At 39.1% G+C, this 13,421-nt stretch overlaps 1 protein-coding gene across 1 annotated transcript in view; it reads left to right on the forward strand.

The window, feature by feature from the left end:
* Positions 1-13,421, forward strand: part of coro1cb (coronin, actin binding protein, 1Cb) — a 145,920-nt gene that overhangs the window by 47,884 nt on the left and 84,615 nt on the right. The window lies entirely within an intron of this gene.

Here is a 13,421-nt window from a genome sequence, read left to right on the forward strand (position 1 = left end):
AGAGTTTGATGCGACTTGATCTTTTTTCAGGAGGGCATTTATGCCAACTGGCCACCTTTACATGATGGAATGTGCAAAAAGGTACTTTTCTATAAACACTTCAAGTTTGCTAATAACTTGAAGTCGTTTGTAGAAAGAGACAATAGAGTAATAGTTTTCCAGTGTATACTGGTCACGATTGTCTAGATTTTAGAAGGTAGGCTTGTTTTTAATAAGAAGATTCCATTTTGCTTGATGAAACAGGATTCAAAAGATAATAACAGAAGCTTGTGTGCACATGTCCGTCGATTCCCTGGGGCTAAGTGCAGGCCGTGTTATCATCAACTGACTGCTCAGACTTTATAACAACTGAAGTAAGCACTTCTGTTGTAATATTTCAGGAAGATCCCCCTCTGCCCTGCTTTCTTCTTACCCCTCCCTCTCTCCTTTCCTTTCCCTTTCCCCCTCTTCATATAGTCTCCCCTCTTACCTCCATCCCCTTGCTCTCTTTCTCCACCACAATATCTTCTCAGTTTTGAAATGAGTAAAGTGAATGATCATTTTCCTTATTTTTGGCAACCTGTTTAGCAAACTGTGTATCTGCACTCTGGTGTTGTAATGTTTCTGTCCTGAAGAATATTAAGGCAGGGAAGGTGAGGTTTCCCACCCAGTGTTTATTTGTTCATGGATTCGAGTGTTTTAGCTATTTATGAAGCTTTAAGCAAACTTCAGTTTCTAAGGCATATGTTAAAACTGGAGTTTCTCTGTTGCAGGGCATAATTGACATTCTCCAAGGCAAAAAAAAGCAAGTGTGTTGGGTCGATGATTGATTGGGTTCTTACTGTACTGATGCAAATCCGTTTGTATTTTTCATTAATTTCTTTTTCCAGTATTGAGAGGTTGAGTTAGGATTGAAATCTCCTTCTGAATTTTTCAGTTTAGTTTATGTATAGATGCAGTAGAATGGTATTGCCTGAGGACAAGAAAGAAATTGGCAGTAATGACAAATAACAAAAAACTGTATTATCTAGAAAAGCAGTACTTCAAGTAATGGGAGGATTGCCTGAAGCAGGTAATGGAAATGGACCTGGCCTTGCAGTAATCTTTTTTGACTGTAGCAACATTATCTAACTTAATCAGATCGTTGATATTGTACTGATAGATTTGTGGAGTCTGGTATTTTGATTAAATGACCCAGTTGAGATACTTTGTTTTTTTTTGTCAGAGCTACTAGTGAGATTCCTTTGTATAAAAGTAAAATAATTCCGCCGTGTGTCAGACATTAAATCACGTGGCAAATCCAAATAGGAAGAAACTGCAAAAGAAAACCCATGTTCAATCCATATCCCTATACTCCACATTCAAAGATTCAAAGGCTGGCTTTGAAGATGCTGTTCCGAGCAATATTTTTTATCCTAGATCTGGCTGTGCTGTGGTAACTTGATGTAAAGATGCTGCAAGATGTCTGTGGTTAGTGGTTTCCGAATGAATGATTGTGATTGTCAGTTGTGCTACACTGGAGGTGAGACGTGGGAGCAAGGTCAAGCTTTTAAAAATTTAATTTAAAATTGGAAGTGAGTGAAGTTAATAAATTTGCTCTATTTCGTTGTCTTGTGTAATCTATCTTTAGTCAGGTGAGGGAAACTAAACCAACCTTTCTCCCCACTTGGTTTCTTCCGATACTAATTTTTTCTGCAATTGACCACATACAGAGTCATACAACATGAAAACAGATCCTTCAGTCCAACTCCCACACTCCAGCCAGGCATCCCAATCTGACTTTGTCCCATACGGCCCATATCTTTCTAAACCCTTCCTATTCATATACCCATCCAAATGTCTTTTAAATGTTGTAGTTGTACTAGCCTCCTCCTCTGGCAACTTGTTCCATACATGCACCATCCCTTGTATAAATCTTGATGTATTAAATTTGTCGTAACTCCTTTGCATTGTTCCACTTGTTTGTGAAGCATCCAACTTGATTACATTGAATTGAATTTGTTATTAAAGGTGCAAAAACTACACAGGAAAGTTCAATATTACATTTTCATTTCCCCTTTTACATTAGAGCGCAATAGGTTCATTGTTCCTGGAGGTTTCATTAACGCACACTGAATCCTCTTCCTCTCTGAAAATTTTAATTTATTAAAGATTGTTTAAACTTTTAGCTCTGAACAGAATTTCTCAGAAAGAAGACCAATTAATGTGCATTTGATGAAGACTGTAGAGGCGGTGGCATGGTACTTTTCTCCAAATACTGTCTGCTCCTTGCTCTTGCTCTCACTCTCACACTTGCTGTCCCTCCTTCCAGCATTGCCTAATGCTGGTTAGCACCTAATGAAGCTAAAAGCAATTTTTCACCTATGTTAAAACTTGTGGAAACATTACAAGGGGTTGATTTCTGGTTGCTTTGGTATCAATGATGGTATTTCTGGTGAATGGATAAATAGCTAAAGATCATTCTTCTGAGGTTTCTGCAGGTAATCGCACAAAGGAAATTAACGTACCAGGTTGAGCAATAAATGAGGACACAAACCATTGTAGTGTAATCTGGCCTAGTCTTTATCTCGTTTTATGAATGAGCAGTGACTTATTTCTACTGAGTTGACTGAGATTTTCCAGGGCTGCAATAATTGGCTGCTAACGGAAATGAAGGGTTAATCTTTTGAGGAAAAATTGGGCAGGCTTGGCCTGTATCCGTTGATGTTTAGAAGACTGAGATGATCTTATGCATACAAAAATTCTGAAAGAACTTAACAGTGTGGATACTGAAAGCAGGTTTCCCCTTGTGAAATAGAGTAAAACTAGGCAACAGTTATAAAATTAAAGGGGATATCATTTAAGATGGATTTTCTTTCCTGAGATTCATGAGTCTGACACTTTTTTTTTAAACACCTCCCCCACCCCCTCAGAGATTATCAAAGGTGGGGGTCATTGAATTCTTTGAAGACACAGATGGATAAATGCTTGTCTAATCAGAAACTGGTGGATATCAAGGCTAGGCAGGAATGTGATTGAGGTCACTGTCAGATCAGGATGGAGCAAGCTATAGGGGAGTGAATGTTCTAATCTTCTAGTTTGTATGTTTGTCTAAATAATCTGCAGGAGAAATTGAGGACTGCAGATGCTGGTGATCAGAGCTGAAAATGTGTTGCTGGAAAAGCGCAACAGGTCAGGCAGCATCCAAGAAGGAGGAGAATCGACGTTTCGGTGTGTACAGTCAGTCACCTTTATTCATTTAGAAAAGGAACCAGTTGATAAATGATGCTTTTGAGTTTGGAGCTTAATTTATTGTGGAATCAGGAACTGTGGAAGTAGTTAGGAATACTGAGGACTTACAAGATCATTGGATATCTTCCAGGAACAAATGGTCTCGAGCCTGTTGCTATGCTGTGGAGTACATCCTGTTTCTGGTTCTGGCCCTGGATGATGGTGGTGCTAGTTCACAGTCATACACAGAAAACTGAATGCACACAAATGATGTGCATTTTTTGTCATCAAGTTGTTTCATCAGCTTGCTTGAGTGGTAGATAATTTGGTTTGGGTCAGTAGGCTGTGTTTTCAAGACTTAATCCATTATTTGAGCATGAGATTAAAACTTGAATGGACCACCATTTTACTGGAGATGCCATCTTTCAAATACTTTTGGAGCCTGGTCTCTCTGTTCAATTGAATATAAAAATTCTGATGGCTTTTTGATTTGAAAGAGATGCGATACAACTAGTTGTGCTCAAGTACTTTCCTAGAATCAATAGAGCTAGTGAGTTGGAGAAGTAAAATAAAGTCAATGATTGTGCTATTTGTTAAAAAAAGTGTGGGGCAAATGTGATAGAAAAATTTTGATTAGGCTATATGAGAACAAGGTGAAGAGAAGTGATGAGAGCAGGCAGGGAAGATTTTAGTGTGGAGGTATGGGCAAGAGTGGAGAGTGTGCACAAAGTTGAGAGCAAATCATGATGCTTTCTCCCCAGAATAATTTTGCAGTCAATGATGGAGACAGTGCTGGAGCCTCTGAGCTCATTACCCCGAACCATAGCAGGACCATAACTGTATGTATCAAGCCTTGACCTCAGTCTCAAGGCTGTCAAGTGAGAGCCTCTGCTGCTTAACCAGCACTTCTTGGAGGAAGAGGAAGTGCATGCAGTCCCAATTGCTGTGGGGTTAGTGAACCCCTGGGTTAGTCAGTTCATTAATGATAAGACAGACATAGCAAGTAGAACCACAGGAAAGACACATGCAGCCCACGTTGGTGTATGATGTTAACGGAATCTTCAGATTTTGACTTTGGCAGTTTGATGTGATGTGCCGATGCAATGCTAGAATTTGGAATTTTCTTTGATTTAAAGAGGAAATGTGGGCAAAACTAATCTTGAGTCATTTGTATATATGCATGCTGTACATATCCTGCAGCTAACAAAGATGGATTTTTGCATGTATTGAGACTTAACTCCTGTCTTGTATTGACAGAGGTGGTGGGATTCTGGACAAGATCATGTGATACATCTTTTGATCCATCACAATTGCTTGCAAAGGGGGGTCTAACAAGATGTTGCTTAATGGAAAACATAAATCATTCAGCCATTGGTGGCTGTTCCTTCAGCCTAACTTGGGAATCATGTCTCTGTCACTCAAACGCTCTTGCTCGCATGCTCGGTCTCTGTCTGTTGCTCACTCGTTCTGTACCTCCCAGACGCACCCTAAGCTTTTGATCATGTGCACAGCAATTCTCCTGGCAAAAGACCTAACATGAAGTTAAAACGATCTTAAAAGCAGTGCTTGTTGGGTCAAGTAATGACTTGTCTGAAATGTCAACCAGTTAATCAATTGGGAACATTCTTTCAGTTTCATGTACAGTGTACTTTTGTTTTCATCAACTGGTGGCTGTCATTCAGTAATGAGGTGTGAGATTATATGTTTGTGTAATTTCAGAAATGGTTGGATTAATTTTCTTTTGGCTCCAGAATCCTTTTAATTCATGGAATGTGGGTATCGCCAGCTAGTCCAGCATTTATTGCCCTTCCCAAGTAGCCTTGAAAGTAGTTGAGAGTCAAACACATTACTGTGGGTCTGGAGTCTCATGTAATTTGGTGGTTCATGTGTCCTTTGAATCCTGCAGCAAAGCAGCTCCTATCCAATAATGTTCCAAGTTAATCCACCAATTCGAGGCTTTTGGAAAACTGATTCTTGGAGTTAGCGTGAAAATTATTATGTTAACATGTAGGTGAAGGTAGAGAAATGTGTACTTCACACAGTTTTCCATTTTGTTTTATACAGTAAATCCTCACAGTTTTGACACATTAGATTTTTAACCCTGGAGTATACTAATTTTTATTTCTATAAAAGGAGAGCTTGAGAAGAGCAGAATTGATTCCAGCCGAAATGAATGAATTTTATCTGATCCTGAGTTGAGTACTGTACTATTATAACACTCTTTGAGTACTTGAATATGAGAGATGGGAGCCATAATCCTTTTCTTTGGTATATAGCTAATAACAGATCTGTTGCTGAAGCTGCCATACAAATAATTTTCACTACTGATGTCCACAACACTCTTCAGGAATATATTTTGGTTTAAAGGATTAAACCAAATAGTTGATATGAGCTCAACATTTGCTGATTTGTATTCTGTCTGTTCATCCAAGTCTTGGAATCAGTAATGGTTCTAACATCACAAAGGATTCAGTTTAATTTACCTGTACATACAGTGGCGTGTGTGGACTTTTTCAACTAATTACAATATTAGGAAATCCATTAATTTATTGTAATGAAGAGCTTGCAATTATATATTTATTGAAGTCTGGATATCCCAAATTTATTGCAGCTAATGAAGTGTTGTCATTGTAATATAGGAATCATGGCAGGTATCACAAAGAGCAGTTAACTAATTAGTTGGCTAGGATACAAGGTGAACAATCCTACTTTTTGCTTAGTGACGTGGAATCTTTTACATCTACTCAGCCCTCTACATTTCATGGAAGTGTTGTTGAGGTTCCATATTCATGTTTCTAACATATAGCATGAATCCATATTGTTCTGACTTAAAGGTTAGAATGCTGCCACAGTTGACACTTGAATATCTGTTGTGGCTCACTAATAGAACTCAATGTACTGTATTGTGATTTTGTGATGCAGTATTACTGAGCAGAGCTTTATTCCTGAAATGGAACCCATTTGACCAACTGTGGTTATCAATCCAAAGATCCAGTTCCCTAAGTTGGGATTTTCCTTCTGCTGTCAGCTGGAAGTCCATTCCATGTATTCACTCTGAAAACCTTCTATCAGTCATCTGACCTTTTACATGCCTGAATCCATCCCCTTCCCTCACTCATGGAGTTTACCTCTGCATTTTTTGCACTTGCTTTTCCTCTACTGATAATAGTCTTGACATTTCAAGTTTCTTCCATCTTTCCTCAATTCCAAATGTTTTGATTTTGGATAAGTTGTTTTCTGCACTCCCACGAGTGTTTGTTTTGGCTCCACTGTGTCTAGGAGAGCAGAGCTCAATATCATAGGCCGCATGGCTGTGCTAGAATGTGAATAGTTGATATGAGCTAAACATTTGCTGATTTATACTCTGTTTGTTCATCCAAGTCTTGGAATCAATAAAGGTCCTAACATCAGAAGCAGCCTGTTCAGTATCACCCATCACTTCCCAACCCTGGTAGGTAACATGTACCTGTTTTCTACCCTTTTGCTAATTTCTCTCTAACAATTTAGAATGTAACTAAGACTTTGTCATCTTGCATATGAGTATTTGAGAGACTGAAGGTTGTAATTCAATGTGCAGCCTTTGAGTGTAAAGAAGTAATTTTTTTTGGTAAACTTAAAATACCACATGTCGTCTTTCTTGCCCCACATGCTAGTTGCTTTATTTCTGATATGACTGTGTGTCGCTGAAAAAGAGCAGCAGACCAGGCAGCATCCTGGTGCAGGAGAGTCAACCTTTCAGGCATGAACCCTACATCAGGGGTGACTGAAGTGGAAGGGAAAGATTCCATAAATGTAAGCTGCGCATTCTCTTTCCTATAGTAAGGCAGTGAAAATTGATCGACACCCATTGCCCTTTGGTGTTTGTTAAAAGATTGTTAGTTATTGACTGAAAATCCCACACACAATTGCCACCAGAACTCAGTTGTCTTTTGATTAGATTTCCAAGCCCTTTCTGGCCCAAGGTATTTATGCTGACTTACAATGTCTCCTGCTGCAATCAGAGTCTAGATTTGAGTGGTGCTGGAAAAACGCAGCAGGTCAGACAGCATCCAAGGAGCAGGAAAATTGATGTTTCGCGCAAAAATCCTTCATCAGGAAGGGCTTTCTCCTGAAAAGAAAAAGACTTCTGTTCATATAGATTTTCCGGGTATCCCAGGGCACTTTACAGCCTGTTAAATATTTTAGAAGTGTAGTGACTGTTTTCATGTAGGAAACATGATGTGATGAAGTAAGCAGGGAGGAGACTTATGTTGTGTGTAACCCTGATAGGTCAAATGGTCTGTTCCTGTATAAATGAGCATAAATCCCTTTAAAAATGCTCAAGATCTTTCCCCTGTGGAGAGTTTATTTCTGTGAAATGATTCAGTTAAAGTCTTTATAATTAAAGTTCAGTATTGACAAAAGTTCATTTGTTGGAGTACTTTTGTTTTCTGGAGCTTCCAGCCTGCTCATGAACCTTTTTTACGATCAGTGTTGATTTTGGAGGGAATCGGTGACACTGTTTATCTGGTGCATATGCGCCTACCACCCACGTAATATTTGTCAACAGAGGTGGCATCTCCTTAAATCATGCTCTCTCGTACCCCATTGGGCGTAGGAGCAGAAGAAGACCATTCAGTCTGCCGGCTCTCCCTCTGCCATTCAGTCTGCCGGCTCTCCCTCTGCCATTCAGTCAAGTCGTGGCTGTTTTGATCATCTTCAACTTCACTTTCCTGCCTTTTCTCCATAATCCTTGATCCCCTAATTGATTAAACATCCATCTTAGACTTAAATATATTTAATGACAAAAGCTTAGCAGCCTTCTGCTGTTAAGAATTTGACAGATTTGCTATCCTTGAAGAGAGAAAATTCTTCATCTGTTGTAAATGGACAGCCTCTTACTGAGAATATACTCTTTTTAGTCTAAGACTTATCTACTGAGCCCCATAAAAACAGTGTATATTTTGATAAGATCTCTCATTCTTGTAAATGCCAATGAGTAGAAGCTCAACCTACATAACCTCTCATATGAAGCTGCCTCCATATCAAAATCAACCGAGTAGGCTCTGATCTGTTTTTAGTGCCAGTACGTATTTCCTTAGGAAAAGGGATTAAAACTGTATTTCTGGTGTGCCCTGGCTAGTGCTTTGTATATTTTTAGCAAGACCTCCCTATTTTTATGCAGCATTCCTTTTGGAAATAATTGGCAATATTCAATATTTTGCTTTATTCATTCAAGCGATAAGGGCATCGCTAGCCAGGCAGTATTTATTGCCCATCCCTGATCACCCAGAGAATAGTTAAGAGTCAACCACTTTGTGGTAGTTCTGGAGTCTCACATTGGGTCGAGAGTGTGGTGCTGAAAAAGCACATCTGGTCAGGCAAAGCATCCAAGGAGCAGGAGAAGGGTGAAGGGCTTATGCCTGAAATGTTGATTCTCCTGCTCCTCGGATGCTGCCTGACTTGCTGTGCTTTTCCAGTACCATACTCTCGACTCTGAGGACTGCAGATGCTAGAGGTCACTTTCTCCTGGTTTCACATGTAGGCCAGACCAGGTAAGGACATCAGTTTCCTTCCCTGAAGGATATTAGTGAACGAATTGTGTTTTTCTGACAATCAACACTTGATCCATGGTCATCATTCAACTCTTAATTCGATATTTATTGAATTCAGATTCCATCAACTGCTGTGGCAGGATTTGAACCTGGCTCCCCAAAACAGTTTCTGGGTTAATAGAAACAAAAAAAAAACCTGCAGGCTCTGGAATCTAAAGTAGACAGTCAGGAGGCTGGAGGAACACAGCAAGCCAGGCAGAATCAGGAGGTGCAGGAAGTGTCCTGAGAAAAGGTTGCACCCGAAACATCGACTTTTGCACCTCCTGATGCTGCCTGGCTTGCTGTGTTCCTCCAGCCTCCTGCCTGTCTTCTCTGGGTTAATAGCCCAGCAATAATACCAGTGGGCCATGGCCTCCCCCACCCCTATTCAATTTTTCTTCTTTTGCTCTCTCCTTCTGAATAATATCACCCAAGTCTGTCAGTGAACTATTAGATCATTCAGCATCTGCAATGTACCATATATCCCAAAAATCTCCCTCATTCAAAAAAAGTTAGAGTACCAACTCAAATGAAGAACTATGCTTTTCAAATGTTGAATAGTTTGATGCTAACCTTGCAGAACAATTAACAGATCCAAGCTTACAGCACAGTTCTGAATGTTGATGTTTGTGGCATACAAGAAAGATTGCTATTGTAGATTCCCTCTCAATTATATTTTCATGGGGCTCTGCAACAGAGATTAATGCTTGCAAATTCCTGTTTTGAGGAGGTACTTTGATCTCCAGTAAATTGCATTGTAAGCAAAATTATGCCATTGTTGTATGTCTAATATTTGATCATGGCATAATTGGTACAGACCTGGCAGCAGTTTGCTTTGTTTGTGATGTTAAAGTTATCCAACCCTATGCAATCAGATTGGGCTGCAAGCAGATCCACTCCCTGTGCCATCTTTACTTTGAAAGAAGGGAAAGACACTATGCAAGTCTGAAAAGAACCAACTTTCTGCTTTCATGTTTCCTCAAACATGTTACAAATAATAAGTTCTGATTTGACGAGTTGCTTTGCAGAATTTTCTGAATTGTGGATGACCGTGAAACATAGGATTCTTATTAGGGAGATAGTGAAGACCAACATAGAAGATTTGCTTTTGTGAATGAGTTGGAACATCAATGTTTGCTTTGTGTAGGTGATTCCATAATTAGTTGGTCTATTTAACTTGATGAAAAGGAGCTAGAGGAATGGTGTCTCAATTATACTTGTCTTGTGCCATAATACTGTGCTGAGTCATGTTTTGTCTCTTTGTCTCCATTAATAGAAACAGATCAATTGTGCTGTTAGTAATTGAGAGCTAATGTTTTCCACCATCCAAAATAATTGAAAATCTAGTTACGTTTTGTGTACTTTTCAGTGGGATAAAGGTTCTGGGTAAATCCTAACCCATGACAATTTGGAGGTGATAATCTCAGAGGTCATATAGCACCAGGTTATAGTCCAACAGGTTTATTTCAAATCTCAACATAAATCTGTTAGTAGATAACCTGGTGTCATGTGACTTCTGACTTTGTCTATCCCAGTCGATTACGGCACCTCAACGTCATGGTGGTGATAGGATATGATGACATTGGAAAGCTCCAGAAGATGTTGAATGTGAACATATATTGAATATAGATATTTTTTCAAAATGTTCATTTCTATTGAAGAACTGGAAGGATTTAAGTAGTAATTTCTGATTAGTATAAGCCTTTTATTTTGATTTCTTTTATACTTCTTAATCCTGATCAAACAGTGTAAATAGTGAAATTTCTCAAGCTTGGGAGCCACTTGCAAGTTCTCTCAACCCTCCAGTCATAATCAAACCTCCTTTGACACTGAAGCCGAGATAGATTTAATAGCCATTCTTGTGAACTTTAATCGAAAGTAAGGTTTGTCTTCAAATGCCAGTGATTAGTTCTCTTGGTTCAGTTCTTGACATAGGTTGTTTTGCATTGAACTTTACCTAGAATTATTTCTACTAGCACAGACAATGGTAGCCAAGTAGATGGATTTGTTCAGTTGAAAAGTGGAGATGTTAATCTGAAACAGTAATCCCACGATTACAAATCCATCCTAGATCCTGGACTGTGGTGTTGTCTGGCATCGTCCTTGTAATGAGCAGACCTGTCAGTCAGATGATTTTCAGATATGGATCTTTAAAGACAAAAAAAATACACATGCAGTGAGATTAAAACTCCATTGTATTTGGAGTGGGTTTCCCACTCATTACTCCACCCACCCTACCCACTATTCCAAGACACTGCTCCATGTGAATATCAGGGCCAGATTTCAGTGCAATTTTATCATTGATTTCAGTGAAATGTACCAGGGGTCTGAAAGTTTCCAACAATATCAACCTTGTACATTTTATATAATGTGTAACAAATCTTCGAGCTGTTTGATATCCTGAGGTGAAACAACGGTTGCTGGTCTCTTGCAGATACTGGCCTCAATTCAAAGTGTCAAGGAATCGATGGCAGCAAAAACAGAAATCGCTGGAAAAACTCATTCACTGTGTTTTCTCTCCACAGATGTTGCTCCAGACCTGACATTTTCCAAACGTTTTTGTTTTATTTTCAGCATCTGCAGTTCTTTGGTTTTTCACCAGTTGAAGCATTTTTTCCTCTGGTACAGCTTATGTGCAAAGTATAGCAACATAACTGGTTGCAACCTTTCTATGAACCATCCTGTTGATGTGTTTCCATCCTGTTGATGTGACCAGTTTTGTCCTCCTGTAGTTAGTTTTGGAATTAGTTCACTGTAAGTGTGCTAATTCTTTTAGCCATGGTTATCATTTGTTGATCGTTCCTTCAGTCACTTTTAAACCTCTTTTTACATTTTCCAGCTGTTATCAAGGCTGTTAATGAACCTTCCTATTTTGCTTGGAAACCAGTAACTACTGGACCCTGTCATTAACCACATTGTGTTTGTAATTCACTTGCTGTAATGGTGGAGAAGCTGCTGATGCTTAACAATTCAAATGCACAACTTTGTGCTGTTTTAAGAGAGATCCTTGGAAGGATGCTTACTCGCCCACCTTTGAAATGACTGCATTTTCTTGTATTATAGACACATCAAGAAATTAAGCATTCTAGGAAATTTTGTTCCTTTTCCTCTCCTGCTTTGAAGATTAATATGTTATGGTGCAAATATACAGTTGGAAGGGCAATGTCACTCATTTTTTTCTCTCGTCCACAGCACAATGTAAATGAATCAATCTTCATCAAACAATGATTTATGAGTAATACACATTCTGTTTAACCTTTTCATTAGCCATGCATTCCCTGAAGGCACTGAAGATATGTAAAAGTGTTGTGTGTGGACATGATGCTAATGAAACTGGACCAAGGCTCTTTGGCCAAGCAATTCCAATGGTACTCAAGAATTTCTCACAATTGACTTTGAAAGTATAAGTACTATTGTTCCCCATTGTCAATGTTATGGGAGTGCAAATGAAGAAATAATGTTGATTCTCAAAAAACCGATCAAATTTTGGCAGTTTGTTACTCTGGTTATTCTGGTTCTAGAGAGCTATTGGCAGTTGATTTAAGTTATGAATACTCAGAAGTTGTAGTGGTGCAATGGTGTTGTCCCTGTCTCTGGGTCAGAAGGGCTGTGTTCAAGTCCTACCTGCCACTGGAGGTGTGGCAGGTCTGAATAGGATGAGCATTTCAGAAGAGCAAGGAGAAGACACAAAAATAGTTCTGAGTTCGCAAAGGTCATGTGCTCTTTTTTTTATTAAAATGTTGTGTCTAGGACTTGATACTTTGTCTCAACTGGATCTGCATATTTCCTGAAGCTGGAGCCGTTTAAAGGAACCATGAGTAAAAATAAATTTCACAGTTTATGTTGATTCACTGCAGCAATGAATCGGGTTAGTGGCTGGGATTATAGTCACTGATTCATCAATTGTCAAGCTAGAGCTTGTGATAATGTCGGTCGGATGCTAGTAAAATTATCTACAGACTTGGTGATTGTTTTTAAAAAACTAACTGACGTGAATTCTGCCATTTAGTTTAAAAAGGGTTGTAAGTTGCCCTTGACCCAAAATACAATCTTAATTTCTTGACCAGTTGTGTCTGAGTTGATAATCTAAGTGGTACAGATATACAACTGCCATCTGCAGTAGTGTCACATGATCTCTGGCTGTTTATTTGTATTTTTCTTATTTTTGCCCAGACACTTTTTCCTCTCTTTTCCAGTTTTGGTTCCTTCCTCCCCTGAAGGGGCAAGCTTACACTACGTATGGTTCTGTGGATTTGACAATCTTAAGTAACCATCTCAACTAATTCTGTGTGCATCAAATAGACTTTCTAACCACTGGCTTTTGCCTAACAAAAGGCAATCTGGCTCATTAATGTTCTTCAGGGAAGGCAATATACCATCCTCATCTGGTTCGGCCTACATGTAAGTCTAGACACACAGTGTTGAGTCTCAACTGCTCCATTTGAAATTACCCAGCAAGCAACTGAATTCACGGGCAGCTAGGGATGGGCAATAAATGCTGGCTAGCCAGTGATGCCCTCATCTCATAAAAGATCAGGAAAGGATATTATGATCACCGAACTTCTAATTGTGGCAACTGTGTCATGATAGAAAGATGTAAGCATCATTGAACATGCAATCGTGGGTTTTGTTTGAATATAAGTTGTGTTGTCATAGTAG

The sequence above is a fragment of the Hemiscyllium ocellatum genome, chromosome 24 (genome assembly GCF_020745735.1).
Source record: "Hemiscyllium ocellatum isolate sHemOce1 chromosome 24, sHemOce1.pat.X.cur, whole genome shotgun sequence".
Lineage (NCBI taxonomy): Eukaryota > Metazoa > Chordata > Chondrichthyes > Orectolobiformes > Hemiscylliidae > Hemiscyllium > Hemiscyllium ocellatum.